The sequence below is a fragment of the Sus scrofa genome, chromosome 7 (genome assembly GCF_054392235.1).
Source record: "Sus scrofa isolate SSC_HxYL_T2T_F1_AM1 chromosome 7, Sscrofa_HxYL_maternal_Yorkshire_Landrace_v2.0, whole genome shotgun sequence".
NCBI lineage: Eukaryota > Metazoa > Chordata > Mammalia > Artiodactyla > Suidae > Sus > Sus scrofa.
This window is the reverse complement of record NC_139389.1, coordinates 66,478,595-66,497,782: the sequence shown is the minus strand read 5'-3', so window position 1 is coordinate 66,497,782 and position 19,188 is coordinate 66,478,595. Positions and strand designations below refer to the sequence as shown.

The 19,188-nt window shown below is 54.0% G+C and overlaps 1 protein-coding gene and 1 long non-coding RNA gene across 8 annotated transcripts in view; one reads left to right on the top strand and one right to left on the bottom strand.

Moving 5' to 3' along the window:
* Positions 1-3,634: 3,634 nt before the first annotated feature.
* Positions 3,635-18,759, bottom strand: LOC102167731 (uncharacterized). Its single transcript, XR_304477.4, has 2 exons — positions 17,751-18,759; positions 3,635-7,200 (listed from the first exon to the last, which is right to left on the bottom strand). It is a non-coding gene; the product is annotated as an uncharacterized LOC102167731 (long non-coding RNA).
* Positions 17,968-19,188, top strand: part of LINGO1 (leucine rich repeat and Ig domain containing 1) — a 205,573-nt gene continuing 204,352 nt past the window's right edge. For all 7 annotated transcript variants that reach the window (XM_005666135.4, XM_021099021.2, XM_084966981.1 and 4 more), the window contains exon 1: positions 17,968-18,986. The gene's annotated coding sequence lies outside the window, so the exon portion shown is untranslated. The remainder of the gene's footprint in view (positions 18,987-19,188) is intronic.

Sequence of the window (19,188 nt, the reverse complement as noted above, 5' to 3'; positions counted from 1 at the left end):
GAGCTGCAGCTGCTGGCCTACACCACAGTCACAGCAACAAGGGATCCAAGCCACATCTGTGACCTACACCACAGCTCATGGCAATGATGGATCCTTAATCCATTGAGCAAAGCCAGGGATTGAACCTGCTTCTTCATGGATACTAGTCAGATTTGTTTCCTCTGTGCCACAGTGGAAACTCTGAAGAGTCTTTTGTTTTTAACAGATGATGTCAACGCTGATGGCTGGAGGATATTACTTGAGTAGGGAGGGTCCAGGGAGCTCTGCCAAGTCAAAAATGTCCTAAGGGCCAAAGCTGGTTGTCTGTGTCTGCTGTTCCCACCTAGACACCTGCAATTCAACCACTTACTTTGCAAGATACTGGAGAGCTGAAGGCTTCAGCTGGAGGGAGAGAAGGCATGGTTCAGGGGAGGGGCTGCTCTCACCAGGCCCCCCTCCTCGAGGTTTAATGAGGAGAGAGGGATGGCGGGGGACTGTCTCCGGGGTAGTGAAGCACCACAGCCTGGCAGCCATCAGTGGGTCTGTTGGAAAAATTAATTTTTTAATTAAAAACGTCTTTTTCTCCCCCTCATCTTTCCCCTTTGCTTTAATGTCTCAGTCTGGAGTAATTATGAGTCGCTCTGGGGAGACTGAACCTTAGAAAAATGGTTGGTGTGACTGGCGAAGAATTTATCTGATTAACTTGGGCCCAGACTTTGAAAAAAAAGGGAAAGAGAAGTAAAAAGAAAAAGGGACGAGAGAAAACACCAGCTCCCCATTCTCCTTCTGGCAAAAAACTTCACCACAGCAGTGTCTGGGAGGCCAGGTGGGTGCTGGTCCGCTCCTTCAGGGCAGCCCTATACAGTGCGTGGGGAGGACCAGAGCGTATTTGCCTTCCTTTCCTGGAGCCCCAGAACCCCTGCCCCAGCCTGACCCCCTCTGTCCTTCAGGTTTCCCCCCGGCGGCCAGAAAATGCCACTCTGACTAGCTCAATAAGGGAAGTAGTCTCTTAGGTTGGGTTCCTGAGAAGCAGAGCAGGAAAAGGAGCTCTGTGTGCTAGAGTTTTATTAAATGAGTGCTTTCAAGTGGTGCCCAGTAGAACTGGGCTAGGATGGGGAGGAAGCTGGGCAAGGATGAGGGTTCAGCTGAAGTCAGGGCTTAGCTGAGCCCAGGGAAGCTCTGAAACTTAAATGGCATCAGAGTTATCAGGGCGCAAGGGGCCTGGGGTGGGTAGGGGAGGAGTGCTTTTATTCCTAGTTCTGTCAGCCTTTTTTTTTTTTTTTTTTTTTTTTTTTAATCTGCTTTTTAGCCACACTCATAGCATATGGAAATTCCCAGGGGTAGGAGCTGAATTGGAGATACAGCTGCCAGCCTACACCACAGCCACAGCAACGTGGGATCCAAGCCACATCTGCAATCTACACCACAACTCATGGCAATGCCGGATCCTTAATTCACTGAGCGAGGCCAGGGATTGAACTTGTGTCCTCATGGATACTAGTCGGGTTTGTTACCACTGAGCCACGGTGGGAACTCCTGAATCTGTCAGCCTTTGGCTATGGGTTGTAAACCTTCAGGCAAGGAAGATCAGTCTTCCTTGGCTGAGGGCAAGGCTCTAGAGAAGGGCAGCTTTGAGTTGTTAAGGGCCAACACTTACAGCAGCTGGGGGGCAGTGCACTAGTGAAAGGGGTCTGGGTGAGGCACCGCCAGCACCTACTCCTGGGGGTGGGGGAATGGCGGGTTGGAGAAAAATGGATGGATTCATGCCGATTTAGGAAGTAGAGTTGGTAGGACTCAGTGGCTGAATGAGGGAATGATGGAGAGTGAGGGGACAAAGGCGCTTCCGGGCTACTGGTTTGGGTAACCAGGTAGCTGGGAGTACCAGGTTCTAAGATGGGCCCCCAGAGAGAGGACATACCTGGTGGGGCAGGAGGGTGATTTGTTATCTGGACATGGTAGGCACTCAGGTGGAGGTGTTGAGCAGGCAGCTGGGTGTGCCGGCTTGAAGAGGAGAGGTGGGTGCCACCTACGTGGAGGTGGGAGCAGGTGGGAGGGCTGGTGAAGGTGGACAGTGGGGAGAGAAGAGGCAAAGCAGAGCCTTGGGAGTCCCTACAGTTGGGGCTGGCAGGGGACAGGGAGCCCAGAGGCAGCTGAGAAGGTGCAGCCAGAAAGGCAGGAGGAAAATCAGAATGAGTAGTGACCCTGATGTCACCTCTCCCATCTTCTGTCTCAATTATTACCTGTCCCATCTGCAAGAGCATCTTTGTGGAAGGAGACAGCCATGAGGAGACTTGATAGACTGTGATCCCCTTGAGGGTGGGAACTATGCTTGTCTGGATTAGTACGTGGTCCTAGAACCTATCAGACTCCCAGGCACATAGTAGGTACTTTGCTGAAAAATATACTAGCCAACATCCATATGGCACCTGCCATACATCAGGAATGGTTTGAAACTCATTTACCTCTGAGAGAGGTACTATTTATTCCTCATTGTACAGATGAAGACTCAGAAGCACAGAGAGGTTAAGTAGCTCACCAAAGTCACACAGGTAGTAAGTGCCAGAGCTGGACCATGACTCCCCAGGGTCCATGCTCCTGTGCGAAATGAGTGAGATCTGAGGTCAGCCTGTTTGGGACCAGGGCACGTGACTGTTTCATGCAGCACATGTACATACAGTCACATGCAGCCACAGTTGCATGCAGCGCAAAGACAGCTCTCGTCTGCTGCAGGAAAGGATAGCCCACAGCCTTGGGGAGGGAACCCTTATAGTGCAGCCCTCTCTTCACATTGGACTGGCTAAAGCTACTTCAGACAAGCTACTGCCACCTTCATGGCCCCTGAGGACAGAATGTTACTGGGGACTGGGCTAATAAAGGGCAGGTGGAAAGCCCTGGTATCACGCAAGACACTGGCCAATCCAGCTCTGCCATGACACAGTGTGGCTTGGCAAGTCCCTGAGACTCTTTGCGCTTCAGTTTCCTCATATGCAAAATGGGACTAATTCTACTCCTTTCCCAAGATTTTTGTCAGAATCAGAAGTGCTACATGGTGTCTGGCACATATAATGTGTCACCATTATATGGCACAGCCCTTAGGCCCCCGTTACTGTCAGGGGACAGACATGTAAAAAGACCACAGGAGTCCAGTGTGACCAGCGCTATCATAGATGGCCCAAAGGAAGCCATGGGAACGTAAAGATGGACAGAGGGGCATCTGAGAAGGCTTCCTAGGTAAGGTGATCCCTGAGTTGGGGGGGGTTTGCCTGGCAGATATGGAAGATAAGGCATTCTGGGGGCACATGCAAAGGGCAGGAGGTGCACAATAGCTGGACCTCAGGAAGGACCTATGGGCTTGTGCGGGTGAGAGGGAAGAGGGAAGATCGCTGGACAGACCAGGAGTCAGAAAGCTTGGGTCCCAGACCCAGTCCTGCTTCTAAGTACCTGTGTGAGGAAGGACAAATCCCCCATGACCCCACAGCTTTCTCTGGGCCTCAGTTTCCTCATCTGTGTAATGGGAACTGGGATACTTCATTCCCAGAGCCCCTCCAGCTTGGAAACTCTTGGCCTAACTTCCAGGGATTTGCCTGGGGACACAGGTGTTATGACCCTCAGGGGAAATGTTAGTTTTGTTAAATCAGGCTTAACCCCCTGAGTACCAGAAACTTTTGCTTTATTGCCAACGGTTCTGCCTCCATGACCTGGCTGAGAATTGGGCCCGTTTTTCTAGAAACAACAAGGTTGGGATCTGAAACCGGACACCTTCCGCACTGGGAGTCCCCCTCTTTGGCCTGCCTGGCCTGGAAGGGGAAGTCTGAATTGCGGAGGACTTTTGAGCTGTGGACTATCCTTCTTCCTTCCCGTCTGCTCTCAGAGGACAGCCATATGCCACCACATTACTTCGCAAGGACTGACTTCTTGAGGGGAGCTAGCGTCTCCCTTTTATCAGCATCACCAGCCAATCAGCTCACACCGTCCCTTCTGGAACTGACCAATCACTCTGGTGCTGGCTTCTCCGTTGCTAGGTTCTGAGGGCTACAGCCTCACCGCCAAAGGGCTTGGGTTTTAAAAGTACAGTCCTGGGTCTGGAGCTGATCCAGGACGTTGGGTGCTCCAGGAAGATGGATTTAGCATTTCCTGAGCAGTGTCCAGTGGGTTCTGTCCACCATCAATGCTTCAGATCTCAGAGGAAGGAGAGATCACCTGGCTCAGGATAATCCTAGAGGACTTCCTGCAGGAGGTGCTGAAGGAAGAGTTTCAGGCCCAGCTTTGATGTTTTTTTCTCTGAACAGTGGGCCTTTTTTATTCCCCTGCCAGCAGCCTCAGCATTCGCATCTTGGCAGCGTTGGGACACCTCCCTGCCCCGCTGCCAGCTCTGGCACTGTCCCTGTCCCTGAGCTCCACTTTGCCCTAGGACCCTTTTCCTTTCTCACACACACATATCCCGGGCTCATTACTCCCAGGCCTGAGTCATAGTCCAGACACTCCTTTCTGGCGGTAGCCCAAGAAATGATACAGGGGGATTCAGAGAGAAGGGGAGAGTGTCCTAGGTGGGGAGCACAGTGGAAGCAAAGTCTTTGGAGGCATGTGTGAGAACGTTTGCATATATATCTGCCCATATACATGAATGTATGCATGTACAGGTGTGTCCATGCACACGTCTTGGGCACATATGTACATGTGTGTACAAAGCTGAGAAAGGACATTTGTGCCTCCTTGTCTCAGGCTTGTGGATTTTTCTCACCTTCCTGAGGTCTCCACATGAGAAGCCTGACTTCTTGCTCCCAGTGGCCTCTGAACTCTGTCCCCACCCAGTTCCTACCATATCCAGTGTAGCAACTTCTTGATGAAAAATACTCATGAGACTCGTGCATGGTGGAACCAACATCACCTGCAAATGGAGGACATCCAATCCAATCCTTCATTCCTTCCCATTACCAGGGCCACTGGCAGCCCTCTCACCACCCAGTTTTACCTCTTCAGAGCCCTGTGGCTGGCACCTGGATCAAAAGAGTGCACTGAGGATGGAGGGGTTAATAAGATCTCCTTTGCCCCAGGCTCCTGGGTTTTGCTTTGCAGAGCACCCTGGTGTCCTCATCTGTGCTCAGGCCACTTCCACCTGGCTGTTGCCCAGGTCTCCTTCCATAGACGAGCCTGCCTGTGTTCCCTAAGCTAAAATCAGGGGTCAGCTCACGGATCTTGGGCAGCAGGAGGAGACCTGGGCTGTGGTCAGAGCCTGGCCTCACCAAGGCCTCTGTCTCCTCTGAGCCGCGGTTTCTGCAGCTGTAAAAAGGCGGCCATGATCCCTAAGATTTTGATGAGGCGGGTGGGCAGGGACTCAGTGAACACTGAACTGCTGGGCCATGTTGTGCTGTCTCCACTGGGACCTCGGTCAACGGGAGCGTCTAAGAGCATGCACCAGAGATGGCAAAGGTTGGGCTCATAGGGTACTTAAAAAATTGAATTAGTTGCCAGCATTTTAAAAATAGGCGGTTTCCGAGGGAAGTCTGGCTTTTGGCTTTTGAAAAAAATCAGCAGGCCCATACGGAGTCGTTGGGGCTTTTAGGCAGAGCCTGAGCTCCCCTGGCCCTTCCTCAGCCAGTTTCTGATGACCGGCTGGACCCCTGGGGTTGTGACCCCGGACCTTTTCAGCAAATGGTGGCATTTCAGAAGGAATCTTCCTCAGTGGCCCAGAGAAGTGAGTGGCTTTTATTCAGGTGTGGGAGGAAGGCACATCTGCCTCCTGGATCTCAATGCACCCCCCCACCTCTACTGCCCACCCATCAGCCCCAACAGTGCTCTGGGTGCTCTGGATGCCTGACTGCCTGGCAGGTGGGGAGCAAGGGAGGACTTGAACCTTGGATGTGATGGCTTTTCCTCCTCCATTACCATGACCATTGCCCACATGAGGTGTCCTTTCAAGACCCAGAGAACCAACCAAGACTCAGGGATCCAGGGAACCTGGGTCAGATTCTCCCAGGGCAGGTATACACCAGGCTAGACATTCCTTTCCCCTCTGATTCCTCAATGAAATTCACCTGTTCTCAGGCAAAACTTGTGCTGTGGCCAGCTCTGTGGGATCAATGATTTGGGGCAGGGCTGGGAGAGCCACTGTCATAAGACTGGAAAAGGGGCAAGCTTGTGTTTCCAATCCACCCCTCCTCAGCTGTATGACCTTGGAAAAATAACAACCTCTTTAAGCCTCACTTTTCTCACTTGTAAAACACCTACTTCCATGGGTTGTCACAGGATCAAGTGGCATCAAGTGTAAGAGAATTGCCTGGCACAGGTCAGGCACACTGTAGTCACTTAATAAGTGTTTGTTTAAAGGCAGAGTTGAGGGTTCTCAGGCCCACCAGTGGAGCCTGCATAGTTGCTTTGCAATGGAGACTGAGTAACAGGGTCCTGGCTGGCTGGGGCTGAATGTGATGACAAGGATAAGGGGCCTCTGCCTTGAGGCCTTGCCCCTTCCAAGTTCGGGGAATGGGGAGAATGTGGGAGTGGGGAGCAAAGGGTAGAGGCACAGTTCTTTTTCTCTTTCTTCCTTCCCCACCCTTGTAGTGGTGACACAGCTCCCTCCCTGGGAGTTGGGCCCCTTCCTTAAATGGGGAGGACCCCTGCCTTCTTCAATCCCTAGAATATAGCTTCCTGGTTTCCCATGGAGATGGGGAGCCCAGGAGCCATAAGAAGCAGGCTATGGAGGGAGAAGATGGGCCCACAAACTCTTGGTCCTGGAGTTACTTCATGGGGTTTCCCAATCAGGATTTAGGAATGGAAGGTGGGGGATTGAGGGAGACCCTCTCAGACCTGTACTCAGTTTTAACTTAAAAGCACAGGAGGGATGAGGATATTCCAGGTCCTCCCAAGGGGGAGCTTTGGGACAGAACGGATCTGAGCAGCCTTTGAAAGAAAGGCCCTCCTTCTTCCCCTTAAGTCTGCCATCTGGCCATCTTTTGTACTCAGCAATGGAGACTGCTGCCTTCTCCCTAGGTGTGCTTTTTGGAGCTACAAACTGGGGGTGCACATATGGGTGTGGTTGCTATCCCAGAAGAGGCGTCTGCTCAGGGAAGATGAGGATGATGGTGGCGATGATGGCGGCCAATGACATTGACTGAGCACTTGGACTAAGTACTTCTGCTGCATTCATCTCATTCCAGGGTTGAGAACAGCCCTTGTCATTGAGGCACATCCTTCACATGAAAATTTAGATAGGAATGGAGCCACCTGTAGGGAGAAGGGAGAGGTGCATCAATTCATGGGCTTCACAAGAAGATGGTCCTTGGTGATTGATGGTGATGAATCTAAAAAATAGCTCCCCACATGTGCTTAGGGTAATAATCCATGTCCAAAAATGCTGATATACCTTCCTGGTTTTTAAGAATATGTTCAGAGAACCAAGTCAGCTTTTTGGTCTCTAGACTCCCTAATTAGAGGCCAGAGAAATTTCAGGACCCTGGAGAGTGCCCCCAAACTCCCCAGAGGTATATGGAATGCAGAGTGGGGCTTGTCAGAATTGGCTCATCCTAGGAAACCATCATATGGGTGGGACCTGGGGCCTAGAGCCCTGCAAACATGACTTTGGACATTCAGCGGGTCAGTGGTCTCATGTTTCCATGCAGCCCAATGGCCTGTAGCTGTGTCTTCTGGAACAGAGGCAAAAGCAGGGGAAACCCAGTTGGCTTCTCAGTGCTGAGTTGGCAAAGACACAGGTGGCTCATTTTTGCATTCTAAAAAGTGTGTGCAAATAGGAGTGCTGTTAAGTCGAATCCTACGTTTAACACCATCCTGGGTGGCACTGAGCTTACGGGCAGTTCCTGGCCATTTTGATAGGCAGCATGGTAGATGGTTATAGTCATGGCCTTTGCAGACTCACTGCCTGAAATTGAATCTTGGCTCTCTCTGTCCAAGGCTGTGCGAACTTGAGGGCATTACTTTACTTCTCCATGCTTCAGTTTCCCCATCTGTGAAATGGGGATGATAAAGCCCTTACCTCAAAGGGTGCTATAGAATGAAACATAATATGTAAAGCACTTACAGCAGTGCTTAGCATGTAGTTAGTGTAGTAAAATGCTATTTTTTAACCCAAAACATTTCTGCCCTAGCTCTCTTGCATGGCCAGGTTATTCCCACGGCACCTTCAGTCTTGCTTCTAGGGTCAGACTGGGAAATGGTAGATATTTTCTGGGCTTCTAAAGTGTTGGGGTGTCTGAGGAAGCATTGATTTGGGAACTGGAGGGCCCCGCTGCCCTGGGCCAGGGGCTCTGGGACCCAGAGGAGGGGTTGGGCCCTGGTACCAGTCTCCTCCCTGATCCTTATTCATATGCCTCTAAGTATGGTCTTGAGAAACCAGAAGGATCCCTGCTCAAATCCTGCCTCCAAGGCAGTGACCTTGGGCAAGTCATGATTAGACTCTTGGAGCATCAACCATGTATGTGCATAATACCCTTGACATTGTTGTTTAGAGGATGAGATAAGAAAAAGTAGAGAAAAGCAAAGCACATATGCTATAAGGACAGTGTATTGGTGGCCATCACACGACTGTTTTCCTTTTTTTTTTTTTTTTTTTTTTTTTTTTGGCTTTTTAGGGCCACACCTGCAGCAAATGGAGGTTCCCAGGCTAGGGGTTGAATCGGAGCTACAACTGCTGGCCTACACCACAGCCACAGCAACTCGGGAATCTACATCACAGATCACATCAACACAGATCCTTAGCTCACTGAATGAGGCCAGGGATCGAACCTGTGTCCTCATGGATGCTAGTCAGATTTGTTTCCTCTGAGCCACGATGGAAATTCCGTGACTGTCTTCCTATGTCTCTGTTTCATTTTGGGTCTCTGCCACTCCCTTCTCTCTCTCTTCCCTTCTTGACTAATGAAAACCAGACATCACTCCATGGCAACTCCACAGCTTGATCCCTGGGCATCCTGCTTGGAAGTGGCCACAGCAGCAGGTGAGAAGGGGTCTTGGGCATGAGTGGTTCCGGCCTCTGGGAGTCCATTTCCTGTGGCTTTACCCCATCTCTATGCTTTGTCTTAGCATTAATGCTCTGGGTTTCTAGACAACTCCTTTGTCCATAGCCCTGGGAAGATCCCTCTCCACCCTAGTGCTGCCCCATTGCAGTGGCAAGTGGTGAAACATTTATCTTATTAGCAGCTCAGATTTGACAAGCGTGAACTGGGTCTGTTCTCAGCCTTAGCACAGGAGTTATGTATAATTAGCATTTAGTTAGCATTTACTTTGTGTCCAGCAGTATAGGAAGCACTTCACCCACCGTTTCTTATTTAATCACCCCAAATCCTCTAGAGGTAGCTATATTATTATTAATTTTATTTTATAAGAGAGGAAACTGAGGCTAGAAGGGATTGGGTCACACTTGGGTCACAGGGAAGGGGGCCTTGGAAAGACAGGGAGGAAGCCTGTGAAGCGCTTAGCACAGTGCCCGGTGTGCAGAAGGTGCTCAATAAAAGCGGACAGCTCCTCCACCTTGGGTTTCCTCCCCAGGACATCTAACGGGGAAGACTCCTCTTCACGCTCTCTCTCCCAGTGTCATCATTGTACCAGCTCTGCTAGTGATCAGAACTCATTAATTTGCCAGTCACAGTGGTAGAATTTCAGGCAGCGTGAGAATTGGGTGTCAGGGGAGGGGAACACAGAGAATGGTCGCTGGTTCTAGTCATGGCCAAGGCGCCTTCTCGCCTGCTGCTGTGGCCACTTCCAGGCAGGATGCCCAGGGGTCAGGCTGTGGAGCTGTCATGGAGTGATGTCTGGTTTTCATAAGCTTCTCAGCACTGGGTTATCTATTCTGCCTGTGAACTTGAAGACAGCCCCAGCCCCTCGGGCCTCCCTTGCTGTGTCTCTGGGTTTGAGGTATGAGGGGAAGTGGGCTGGCCTTTGGGGCCTTTGGGTTCCATTCTCCCACTGTCACACGGCTTGACCTTGTCAGTGACCTCCTTGAGATGCCCCCCTGGGCCGCAGAGGAGACCTGACTTCTCAAAGAGGCTCTGCTGTGGGCAACTGGCCATTGGGCCCAGGGTGGGTCTTTGTCCCTTTTTGGGTTTCAGTGTCCTCATCTGTAAAATGGGAGTGGAGGATTGGCTGCTCTCTGAATGGAGGTTGCCTGGGCAATTACTTAGCACCTGTGAACCGATATGCACCCAGAATCTCCCTTGCCTCTCACACTGGTCTGTCACCATGCCCAAGAGTCTATTCTTGCACCCTGACTTTGGTTTTTTGTTTTGTTTTGTTTTGTTTTTGCTTTTTAGGGCCTCATCTCAGGCATATGGAGCTTCCCAGGCTAGGGGTCTAATCAGAGCTACAGCTGCTGGCTTATACCACAGCCACAGCAACACGGGATCCAAGCCACGTCCAAGACCCACACCACAGCTCACGGCAATGCCAGATCCTTAACCCACCAAGCAAGGCCAGGGATCGAACCCACAGCCTCATGGTTCCCAGTCGGATTCGTTTCTGCTGCTCCACCATGGGAGCTCCACACCCTGATTGTGGAACAAAGTTGCCTGACTGGCGTCCTCCCAGGAAGGAGCACATCTCAAGCCCCTCCCACTTTGCACATGGGACTAACCAGACAGCTTTCTCCCGGGCAGAGGAGGCAGAGGACCCTGGAGGAAGGCTTTCCTCCCTGCTTTGCAGAAGGCTGGTCTGCCATGCGAGGGACTAGCTTGCCTGACAGAAGGGCAGGGAGCCATTGGGCACACCAAACTGCAGCAGTGGCAGCCATGGCGAAGGCCAGCAGCTCGCAGTGAGCATGCAGTGTCAAATGGGGTGCATTACTCTCCGTGCAAATTAAAAATTAAAATTAATCAAACACTCAAATTGATTTCCTTTCCTTCTGTTTGCTCTGTTGTGCCAGTCAGATCTTGCCCACCCAGCCCAGAATATCCCAGCTTCATGCCAGGGCTGGGCTGCGAAGGTCTCTGCTACTGGCCTGGAGGAACTGCAAACATCTCTGTCCAGCCTTGGGAAATCGAGTAAGGACATTCCTAACCTGAGACCCAGTGCTGGGCTTGGAAAGGGAGCAGGTGGGAAAAGAACATAGCTCTGGTCCAAAGGGAACACCTGTGCTGGGGTGGGAGGCAGAACCCTAAGGAATATGCCTAGGGCCATCATAACCTGACATTATAAGCCTGGGCAAGTCCTGTCCCTTCTGAGATCTCAGTTTCCCCATGGGAGGGGGAGAGGCAGATGGGTAAGTCCCTCCTGGTTCTAGTGCTGGCCTATGGGCTAGACAGGTCTATGCTGGGGTCTGACTCCACCCCCATCCCCCCAGCCAGCCCATGACCTGCCACTCATCAGCTGTGCAACCATGGACAAGTCACTTAACATCTCTGAGCCTCAATTTCCTTATCGGTAAAATGCGGATGATAATACCAGCATGTGGAGGAAGATGAGCATGCAAGAGCTTTATTGGGATCAATACCCATGGCAGAGAGGCAGTGAGGGAAGCAGGATGGGGCAGGGGAGCCGCTGGGCTGTGTTGCATTTGAAGTGCAGAGCCTTGGGGATCTTTGGATCTGAGATCTCTCTGCAAGGTTGTCCTGAGTAGGGGCAAGAGGGTTGAGACTTTATCCCCTGTTTTGACCAGTTGTTGGATGCAGCTGCCTGTGGAAGGACATGGCTCTGGGTAGGGAGCCTCTCTTCAGCTGAGGGGCAGATACTCAGCCGTGTCAGCAGGTCTCAACACTCTCAGCAGCTGTGAGGAGTGCTTCAGCCTGAAGGGGGCCTGGGCACGCACCGAGGTGCCACCTACACCCGGCAGAGGATCACAGGAAGTTTCCTTGGAACAGTCAGGGCACCTGGTGGGGGTTGGCTCACAGTATAAACTCTGTCACAAGGCCTTGGAGGCCCCTCCTTTCCTCATCTCCACACCCAGACCCTCGCCAGATCCCGCTTCTTGAATTCTTCAGTATCTTCCCTCTATCCCAGCCCATCTCCTTGCCCGGAGGACCCCAATAGCCTCCTCTCCAGGCTCTGACCTCCAGTTTTACCCCCTCCATCTACCCTCCCCAAAGGAGCTGGAGGGAGTGTCCACAAATTCAGATCTGATCATCTTCAAACCCTTCAAAGTCCAATTATCCGTGGACTGTGGTGACCTGGCCCTGATCCCTTGCTCTGCCCTGGCCCCTAGTGCACCCTCCTTGCTATCCTGCCCCTCCTTGCTATCCTGCCCCTCCTTCAGAGTGTGGGTGCTTGCTATTCTTCTGTCATGCAGTCCTTCCTTTCTGGCTTCCTCCTTTCATTCGAACGCCATCCAAGTGGCTAGCACATACTCCTTAAATCCCTGCAGTAGCCAGACCCAGACTGGTGGTGAGTGGTGGGTGCTGAGAACTCGGAAGTGACTCTTTGCTTGCACTTCCCCCTCCCTTGGCCCCTCCTCCTGCCCAGTGAATTCCTGTGCATCCTTCAAGAGCAGCCAATGCAGCCTTTTGGGGAGAGCCGGCTCCAGTTGAGGCCAGCCCAGGGGAGTGTGGGAGGCCCCTCCTCCTCTCTGAGGCTCAGGGCCAGGCTCCAAGGGCTCCTAATTCTTAGGTATGGGATCCTGCCAGCCACCCCACACATGCCCACTCTAGAACTTGGAACCCCAGCCTTCCTCTGTGACTGTGGCTGTCCACATGCCTGTTCTACCCATAGCCTGTGAACTCCCTGAGGACAGGGCCCCACAGGAGCTGGCACAGAGCACACCTGTGTGAAAGGGAGCTGAAGTGTAGGTCCATCCCCTGAGCCGTGCATACTCCCAGATCCCCAAACTCCCCCTGCCACACTGGCCTTCCAAACTGCAATTCCAACCCCACTTCTCAGTAATAGGCAGGGTCACCTCTCTGTCCAGATCCCAGTAACCACCACTCCTGATGCCCTTGGCACCAATTTTCCTGACTCCCTTGTCACGTGACGGAGTTGGACTGCAGGTCCCCAATGGCCATACTGGCCATAACCCTGCGCCTCAATTTCTTTATCTGTAAAATGAGGAAAATCCTTGTTACGATTTCCCTGGGCTGTAGTGAGCCTTTGCTGAAAACCCGTATGGGATAGACTTGCGGACAGCAAAGCACTTCCCCACTTACAGGCACGTGCGATTATTGTAGGAAAAGCCGACGTGACAGAAGGGTGGATTGACCTGAGCCCTCTCAACGAGCTGGGGTGGGCCCTGCTGCCCTGGGGCCAGTTCCTGAAGGGCCACACCAGCATCTTCAGGATGGACCCTTACAAGATGTGGCAGGCTCAGGAGCAGCAATGATAACCCAGAGAAGAGAGCCTCCCACATGGCAGAGTGCCCTGCTAACCAGCAAGGGAGCACGTTCTGCAGCGGCCCCTCCAGCTGTTGTCTGGACCCACAAGAGAGCACTGGGAGAGGGGTGGCACACCACAGAGTCCCCTTCCCTGGACTCCCCTCAGTAGCCTGGGATGCAGCAAAGCAGGAGGGCTTGTCATGGTGACTGGGGCCAGCCTCTTCTCTCTGGAGCCTCAGTTTCCCATCAGTAAGTGGGACGCACAAACCCATTTCTGTCCAGTGGCCCCCATTAGGGTGATAGTCTTATTGGGAAGATGTGCTGTGTCCCTGGGGAAGGGCAGGTGGCTATGATGTTCCAGGGGAGGTTTTAAAAAGTCATCCGGTATGTCTCTTTCCCCCAGCGGTGTTGACTCCAGGAGGATGCTTGACAAGGGAGCAGTGCCTCTGATAGAGTGGATGGAAGTTATATCAAGAATTTGATTTCTTCATCCTCTCTCCTGACCAGGGAGATAGGAGCAATAAAGAATTACACTCTTTTTCAGATGGGAAAACTAAAGGTCTGAGGATCCCATTCAGCTCTTACAGGCCAAGAGGGACTCGCAGAAGTCTGATGGGGGAGAAGGGGGTGAGGGTGCCAGTCAGACTGGGGGTGGGAAGAGGAGGGAACCTCCTTGGAATACTTCATTTGGGAAGGGCTGGGGTGGGTAGGCTCAGGAGGGGAGGTGGGATGGGAAGGCAGCAGGCCAGCAGGCCTCAAGCAAGCACCCTCATCCCCACCCCCACATGCCCCTCTGCAGGAACCTAGGCCCCGGAATCTGGCTCAGGTGGGGTCATTTTGACTATTGCATCTTCTTTACTTCTTTGTCACAGGCTATGGCCCAGGGTCAACCAGACATGGCGGAGGGAATCAGTCTAATTGTTGTTTTACAGTTACGGGGGACAGAGCGGGCGTGGGGGGGGGGAGCTGCACAGTCATTCAGGGGGAGTCTGAGTGAAGGCAGAGCAAAGATCTCCCCGCCACTGCCAACCGTGCTGCCTGCTCAGCTGCCACGTCTGAGCCCCCATCATGTCCCACCTTGTGTTAGGCCCAGGGCATCAGAAGAGGATAGAAGTGGTCCTTGGCTGGAGGGTGCTGAGTGGCCGGCTGCGGAGCTGTTGGAGGAACAGTGGGGGCACTGCCCTTTGCTTCACCCCTCCAGGGCCAGCCCAGAGCCATGAGGCTAAACCCTCAACTCCTTATAGGGCCCACTAACACTTGCTATCCTGGACCCATGCAGCCACATCTCAAATTCCCTTTCCTTTCGCTCTGGCCACATGGGCTTTCTCTCACCAAAGGTTTTTTTTTTTTTTTTTTTTTTTGCCATTTCTTGGGCTGCTCCCACGGCATATGGAGATTCCCAGGCTAGGGGTCTAATCAGAGCCAGAGTCACAGCAACGCGGGATCCGAGCCACGTCTTCGACCTACACCGCAGCTCATGGCAACACCAGATCCTTAACCCACTGAGTAAGGGCAGGGGTTGAACCCGCAACCTCATGGTTCCTAGTCGAATTCGCTAACCACTGCGCCACGACGGGAAGGCCTCACCAAAGGCTTTTGCATGTACCATTCCCTCCCCCCAGAGCTCCTTACTTCTCCTAGTTAATATCTACCCTTCTGGTGCCAGGTCTAATGTCACATCCTGCAGGAAGCTTTCCCTGGCTCCCCAAACCAGACAGGGCCTCAACCTAACAGCCCCTTAGATCTTTATGGTACCTGTGCTAGTTGTAATTTTACATTTTTTACAGTGTAAAGAGTTCTGTCTCTTTGAGTTCTGTCTGTTTCTTTCTCGAGACTCTAAGTTCTCTGATGTGTATTCCCACACCTGGCACAGTGCCTGGTATGGAGCAGGCCCTCAACAAATGTTCATGAAGAGAATAAAGAACAATGGCTCTCAGTTCAAATCCTGGCACCACAGGCTGAACCTTGGTTTTCTCTTCTCTGAAATCGGAGTAACATCAAGATTAGTGTAAGGGTGAACCATCATATAAAAACTCCTGACACACAGTAGGTTAAGAATAAAGAGGAGGAGGGAAGTGGAGTTCCCATCATGGTTCAGTGGTTAACGAATCTGACTAGGAACCATAAGGTTGCTGGTTCGATCCCTGGTCTTGCTCAGTGGGTTAAGGATCTGGCGTTGCCGTGAGTTGTGGTGCAGGTCGCAGACGTGGCTTGGATCCTGCGTTGCTGTGGCTGTGATGTAGGCTGGAGGCTACAGCTCCGATTCGACCCCTAGCTCCCTATGCCGTGGGAACAGCCCTAGAAAAGGCAAAAAGATAAAAAAAAAAAAAAAAAAAAGAGAAGGATGGAGATTGGAGTGCGCAGGGGGTACCCAAGGAGAGCTGTTTAGGGATGGAGGGACTTGAGAGGTGGGGGGTTGTGTGGAAGCCAAGAGGAAGCGGGACAGGTGGGAAAAGGCTGGGAGGTGGGGAGACAGGATAAGTGGGGCCTTTCTCTGAACCTTTAATGACCCTATTTATTTTTCAGCCTGAACCAGGAAGCCATGGGTTGGTTGGCTGAGAAGGCAGGCAGGAAATGCCCCCTGCCTCCTGGGACTCCATGTGGGCCACTTAGCCCTGGGCTGGACCTGGCTTGGTGACTGGATTGGGACGCTGCCAAAGCCTCTCCCACTGGCCTGTAGACCTGGCAGAAAACAGCAGAGGAGGCCTGAGCTGGCATCAGCAGGGGCACTGATCTCAGCCTTTGTGGCAGGAAGAAGCCAGTTTCTGGCTTCTCATGAAGGAGCTACTTCCTGGAGCTGCCCACGTCGTCCTGGCCCCTGGCCTCTGGGTCCCAGCCTTTGGCTGCTGCTGCTCTGAGAGTGGAAAATGATTCCTCCAAGTAGGCTTATTCATATTCAGGCTTTGTCTCTTTGCAAAGCCTGCCAGGAGGCACAGGTGGTAACACCTCCTGGCCACTAGCACAAGGGCAGGACTATAAGGGGTCTTCTGTATCTGCTTTCCTTTGTGCAGGATTCTTAGATAGAGGGACATGGCCTGGATATGCTGAGGGAAAATAAATGACCTAGACTTATGTTCATGGCCCCCGTGAGGCACATCAGCTTGTCCTCATACTTAAGGAGGAAGCTGAGGCTCAGAGAAGGTGTGCCATCTAGATGAGGTTGCACAGCAAAGCTGGGGGCATAATCCCAAGCACAAACACAAAAACTGTGTGGCTCCCAGAATAGGAATAGGATGGGGATGTAGGCTGCTTCTCTGCTTGGATGTCGGAGACCCTGGGGAAAGGCTGTTTGTCTCTGTTTGTCTTCCCTAGGGCCCACCTGGAAGCCCTGGGAAGACTCCTCAGGAGGTGTGTTGAGCCAGAGCAGGCAACAGCAGTGAGCTCATTTCCCTTGAGGGCCCCAGGAAGTCTGATAGGAAGACAGAAGGAAAATGGCCAGGGAAGGAGGGAAAAGGGAGATGGTAAAGGCCTTTGGGATGGCCAGTGGAGAAGGAAAAGGAATTTGCTGAAAGCCTCCTCTGTGTTGGGTCATTCCTGTGTGTTATTCTCATGAATTCTTCACCAGCCTTCTTTGTGGCTGAGTATTTTTACTCCCATTGTACAGAAGAGGGCACTGAGGCTGGAACTGACATTGTATATGCCTGACAACAAAGTCTGGGGTCTTTGCAGGGCAACTTGGTGGGTGGGTGCCAAAGTCTGACCCTTCCTGGACTCAGCACAAACACAGTGAGGCCTGGCCTTATCCCACTTCCAGCTCTGGGCAGCAGGGGGAGGCTCTGCTGCGTCTGGCTGCTGAGATTGGGAGCAGAGGTTGGGATGGGGGTGTTTACCAGGAGGGGAGAGGCCTCTTTCAAAAGCTCCTGGATTTGGGGAGCCCTTAGTGATGCCTCTGTGATGGCTGAAGGATGGGGAGGGCTTCTGCCTAGATTAGCTTAGTGGCATCCACCCTGCTGCCCCAGAACAAAGTTGAAACTCCTCAATTCAAGGCTTTTATAAGCTTTTCTTCCCCAAACACAGGCATCTTTCCTTGTTTCCCACTTCCAGGTCTTTGCACATCCTCTTCTTTTGGCGTGGGATGCCCTTTCTGCCCAGCCAACTCCTACTCATCCTTCAAATTCCTAGCTTCAATATCAATTCTTCCATCCCCCAAAGTTCCATCATACCTCCAGCTTTCTCATTTTGGAGGGATCTACCACCAAATCAGAGCCCCAGGGATGATAGAAGCCAATGTCCTTCCAAGGAAGGGTAAACTGAGGCTCAGAGAGAGGCAGGCATTTGCCCAAGGTCACACAGCAACATTGGGAAGCCACCCTGTGAGCCCCATCCTCTCAGCAGGACAGGTGTCCTCACACTGGGCTCAGATCCCCAGCTGCTTCTCTGATCCCTCTTCCCCGCACCCTGCAGCGCCGGGAGTCCAGCCTGCTCTGCCCTACACCCCAGCCTGCCTCTAGGCTAAGCTGCCAACAGCACTGAGCGCCCCTTAGATGGCGTGGTCCGGGCAGCTCCCTACTGCCCTTCTCCTTGACTCACCTCCAGCCCCGGAGGGCCTGGCTCAAAGGCGGAAGACAGGGCGCCGCCCGCCCGGCCCCAGCAGCACCACCGCTCTGGACTGTCCTGGCGCACGAGGCCGCCCTCCCCGGCGCCCCCGGGTGGGGCAGGTCGAGTCCGGTGCGCTATCCCTTTAAGCCCGGGCGAGATGGGAGCTGTCAGTGACAGCCGAGGCTAGCGCGGGACGTCGCCGCCCGCCAGGCCGGAGTGAGGAGCCGCGGAGCGAGCCGAGAGCTGAGGGGCCAGCGGGGCCCGGGAGCGGCGGGTTCCCTCACCGCCCACTGTGTGCCCGAACCCTAGGCCGGGCGAGTGGCGGGCGGCACCCCATATAGCGCGGAGAATGTGAGGGCAGTGCAGGGCGGTGGGGAGGAGGAGGCGCGGGAGAGGGCGTCGGCAAGATAGACGGAGAGGCAGCAGGAGAGACAGAGGACAGGGATCTCGGCGGGTGCAGGTGGGAGAAAGGAGAGGAGGTAAAAGGCAAGGCAGTGGCAGAAAAGGGGAGAGAAAGGAGCAGAGAGCACGCGGCTGCGGGCGGCAGCGCAGGCGACAGGAGGACGGAGCCGGTGCCTCTGGGTGGGAGCGCCGGAAGCCGGAGTTGGGCGCCCCGGCCGGGGATCTGGTTGAGAGCACCGCCGCGGCCCGGCGGGGCAGGGTTTAGAAGAAGGGACACCCGAGGGGGCCCCTCTGGGAGCAGCGAGGGACCTCAGGCGGGGCCAGCCTGGTAGGGGACGCAGTGCCACTCCACAGGCCCTGCGGGCTGCGCTCCGGGGATCTGGCGGGCCGGGGCCAGGGGGCCATTGTGAGCGCCCCAGGAGGGTGAGTCGGGAGTGCGGAGCCGGGTGCGCGGCGGCAGGTGTGTGTGTGTGTGCGCGCCCGGGTGTCGCGTGTGTGCGCGAGTGTGAGCGCCCAGGCGGGTGGGAGCGCGCGTTAGGGATTCTGCTGGCATCGCAGCGTGGAGAGCAGGAGGCAGGAGCAGGGCACGCAGGGGAGCGCGGGGGCCCTCCCGTGCACACGCACACGCTGGGCGCGAGCCCGCCCGCCTGCGCGCGCACACACACACACACACACGCCCTCCCCGCCTCGCTCGTCACCGCGGCCACCATCTCGGAGCCGAGCCCTGCGGAGCTGGAATCCGAGCCGGAGCGGGAACCGGAGCGGAGCCGAGCCCGGGAATGCGGCCTCGGAGCGGAGCCGCGCGCGGAGTGCGCGCCTGGGACGGTGAGTGTGGTTGGGCCAGGATGCTGTGGCGGGGTAGGGGCCGCGGGGGCGCAGGCCCGGGAACTGGGGTGTCTGCCCGCCGGCAGCGCCGCGTGCGCGGCCTCTGATTGGGCGGGAGCCTTGGGGGCAGTGGGTTGGGGGTGGGGTGTTGGGTGCGCGCCCGTGGGGGGTGTGCACGCGCGGAGCTGGAGGGGGGCGCGCT